Here is a 4,204-nt window from a genome sequence, read left to right on the forward strand (position 1 = left end):
TCGAAAAAGTGCAAAGAAGGGCAGCTCGTCTCTTGTTATAACGCGATAGGGGTGAGAGTGTTACTGATATGATACGCGAGTTGGGGTGGCAGCCACTGAAACAAAGGAGGTTTTCTTTGCGGGCGAGATCTATTTACGAAATTTCAATCGCCAACTTTCTCTTCTGAATGCGAAAATATTTTGTTGACACCGACCTACGTAGAGAAATGATGATCAAAATAAAATAAGAGAAATCAGTGCTCGAGCGGAAGGATTTATGTGTCCCTTTCTCCCACGCGCCATTCGAGAGTGTTATAGAAGAGAAGTATGAAAAGGGTTCGACGAACCCTCTGCAAGGCACTTATATGTGAACCACAGAGTAACCTGTAGAAGTAGATGTAGCACACTTGAAGTCTTCAGTGAAAGGACATATTCTTGACAAAATTATAGAATCAAAGCAGTATATCAAATACCTTCTGGAGACTATACATTCAGACCAGACACCTTGTTGAACGATGTTAATATGGTATTACTTCATCATTTGCTTCAGCTCCTCGTGTTTGCAGGAAATCACATATAACGTTCTACCATTCAGTTCATCTTAAAGATTTATTTATAAAGCAGCACAGCATACACGTAAAATTTCCAACTTCTGTTATCAGGAAGCATGGTGTTCACTGCAGACCTGGGACACACGTAACGTGATATAGTAATTGCCGGAGTATCGGCAACATTAGCGCAAAACAAAATTTGTGTCTTAGTTTTATCTTGCTGTAATTCATTTGACAATGAAATATACGAGAAAGTATTAAGAGAGACAGAGACTACCTTTAATTTAAAATGGTGGAGTCATATACTGAGCAATGTCGTTGATACTGCATTCCCCCTGATGCTAATTGTGTGAAAATTCTAAATGGAAGGTCAGGCGTAAACAAAAAATATGCGCATGGATGAACGTAAAACCACAGGACTTAAAAGACGCGCGTAATTTACAGGTTAATCTTTTTAACTTTCTGATGTGCTGCATGTCCAATAAATCCGCTCTATGAAAGATATGGCAGTTGTCACTCGCGGTAACTCAAAATGAGCTACGGAATCCCATCTTAGCTACATCCTAACGAGACGTTCCACATGAATAACACGGTCATCAGATAAATGGCAAATAACGAAATCGAATTCCTCAACGTAACAACTACATTTACATATGTCCCTCTTTCATGCAGTGTCATAAAACGCGCAGGGTATCTGATACCAAGATGTTAAATTCGCAGATTTCCGTTGGAAGCGCTAACAGTACCCACGGAGGTAGTGGTCACAGTTCCATTATTTTCGGCTAATACGTAGTAAATTGACCTAAACTAAAAAGTATACTAATTCATATCGGTGATACTAGAATCCAGCGGGAGTATGAACCTATTCTACACTTTAGTGAACGTGTCGTAATATATTATAATTAACGTTATTTTACGTGTCAAGTATGTTTCTATCCAATTTTAACATTAATTACTCGCTTCGGCGGTACATATACTGAAATTGAAAAGATACAGAGAAGATTATCATGGCCCCTGCGCAAGGATGAAACGCAAAATCGTGAAGCGTTCCACATTTTTTGTCGGAGGCAGGCAACGGCAAACCACTTCCGCTAGGACCTTGCCTAGTCGGCGGTGCGGGTCACTCGCACCGTACCCTACGCTCCTCGCAGTATGGAACATCATCATCATCAACTTATAAATGGCTCTACACGCGAAATAAAGGTGTATCTCACAAAATTACAATCGTACGTAACATATCTCGACCCAGGCTGTATCTCTTCAGCACTATTTCATAAATCAGAGTATCAAAAATTACCGACGGCTTATGCAGACAATGAAACGAAAGACGTTCAGTGCTTACCTCGACAGATAACAAGAGCCTTCACTGGCAACGCAAACAGGATTCGTCAGTAAGCTCACGACCCGTTCAGTATTTGCCTCAGACTGTCGCCAGGCAACGATACACCTCGCCTCCCATCATCTCTCATTGTTGAAGACTTCGCTCTGCCCCGAAGCTTAGTGGAGGGTACGGGACGCATCCATCACAAGAGATGACAGCATTCTAGCATGTCTAACCTGACTGACTGCTGTTGTGGTCAAGAACGACAGTGAAATAGGTAATTTGCTACCAGCATCTGTACGACGTCCGTAGCAGAAGCCCGCAGTGTAGCTTAAGTGGTTCTGTGTTTGAGAACAGATGTTCTTATCTGGATGGAGATCAAACCAAAAGTCTTCAGCATCACCTACTTGAGGAGGGAGGAGGAGGAGATTAGTGTTTAACGTCCCGTCGACAACGAGGTCATTAGAGACGGAGCGCAAGCTCGGGTGAGGGAAGGATGGGGAAGGAAATCGGCCGTGCCCTTTCAAAGGAACCATCCCGGCATTTGCCTGAAGCGATTTAGGGAAATCACGGAAAACCTAAATCAGGATGGCCGGAGACGGGATTGAACCATCGTCCTCCCGAATGCGAGTCCAGTGTGCTAACCACTGCGCCACCTCGCTCGGTGCATCACCTACTTGAACAACTGGCAATGTGTACGTTCTAAGTGTGGTGCGGATGGAGAGGTGAAGCCTATCTCCTCTTTGGTACGACAGTAGAACTATATCTTTTGCCTTGTATAGAATTTCTTAAGTACTGCCCCAACCTGTTTTCTGGTACATCATACCAATGTAACGACTTTCTATGCTATGTCATTTTCATATTGAGCTAGGGGAAACGGCGGTACGCGCACTAATCTCTCTTACCTTACTGTCACGACACGTACGTGAGACCCTCTATTGGTAGCGTAATGGTCGCACATTCATATTCGAATACGGGTTTTCGAAATTTACCCAACATGCTTTCGCGACATCTACGTCGCCTTTTTTCAAGGGATCCCCGTTTAAGTTCTCTAGGAATTTCTAGTGTAATTTCGTATGGGCTACACCTAACTGTAATAATTCTAACACTACTTCACTGTTGTTGCCTAGCCTACTTGATAAAGATTCAAAATATTTGAATGATATTCCAGAATTGGTCATGGTAGCTTCTCGTATACGATATCCTTTAGAGATGTACTGTATTTTCTCAGAACCCTTCTAATAAAACTAAGTTTTCCATTTGCCCATCGAATTAGTGATCTTACATTATTATCGCATTTCATATCATGAATTGGCATCATCCCTAAGTGCTTATGTAGAGTCATGTGCTCGACATGTTGATCAGCAATCTTGAAATGAGATATTATGCGGTCTTTATGTTTGTTGTTTTTGTGGAAGATCCTGTTTCTAGAAAAACATCATTTATTGTAGAGGTTACACGTAATACAGAAGATACCTGGTTTTAGTTTGAGTAAGACACAAGAATTTTAATTAAGAAAATGAGTCCTGGAGTGTAGCGACAGCTTCTTCTTCAAGGCACATTGTAACACTACAATTATCTGTATTACAGTTTGCGGTCAGTATTATTACCAGCACAATTCTACTAGTACAGTTACTACAGTGACGGTGTCTTAACATTCGGAATTTCTTTTCAGTTCTTATTTAATATAAATACAGCTTATAAAATAAAATTCAAAGATTGGAAAACGTAAACAAATACTCATTAAAGTACAAAGAATAAAGAAACATGTGGGCTAAGTTACTGAAAGAGAAAATTTGTACAAGAAATCGGAAAACTTCGAGCCCGTCGTCACTGAAACACTTTTACAAGTATTTGGTTTTAGAACTGATATCTTTTTCTATACTTAAAAGTTTTCGTTAATTGTGTTATAAATTACTCGTAATCTAATGTTAATTACACAGATTTTGTACTATTTTATTTGTTGTTGTTAGGTTCTGTTGTATCACATTCATCTTTTGACCTTGTATGGATAATTACATTGATGTCTGAATGACACATTCACTTTCTGTAACTGTTGTTTCATTCGATTCATTGTCAGTGTCTGTGTCTGTTTCGTGCGACGTGTTTTGTTGTGATTGTGTTGCGTTTTGCAGTGTTCTTAAGTATGGTCTATTTCGCCTGTAAGCTTCATGAAGGGTTTGAGAAACATCATCTGCTAGTCTGTTCACTCCCCCTGCGGGTTCGGGGGTAAGAATAGGCCCGCGGTATTCCTGCCTGTCGTAAGAGGCGACTAAAAGGAGTCTCAAACGTTTCGGCCTTCTGTGATGGTCCCCTCTTGGGTTTGACCTCCTTTTTTCTTCCAAATTTCCGT

At 40.8% G+C, this 4,204-nt stretch overlaps 1 non-coding gene across 1 annotated transcript; it reads left to right on the forward strand.

The window, feature by feature from the left end:
- The first annotated feature begins 1,482 nt into the window (after positions 1–1,482).
- Positions 1,483–1,589, forward strand: LOC124620901. Its single transcript, XR_006980412.1, has one exon. It is a non-coding gene; the product is annotated as a U6 spliceosomal RNA (small nuclear RNA).
- The last annotated feature ends 2,615 nt before the right edge of the window (positions 1,590–4,204 follow it).

Source organism: Schistocerca americana, chromosome 6 (assembly GCF_021461395.2).
Source record: "Schistocerca americana isolate TAMUIC-IGC-003095 chromosome 6, iqSchAmer2.1, whole genome shotgun sequence".
Lineage (NCBI taxonomy): Eukaryota > Metazoa > Arthropoda > Insecta > Orthoptera > Acrididae > Schistocerca > Schistocerca americana.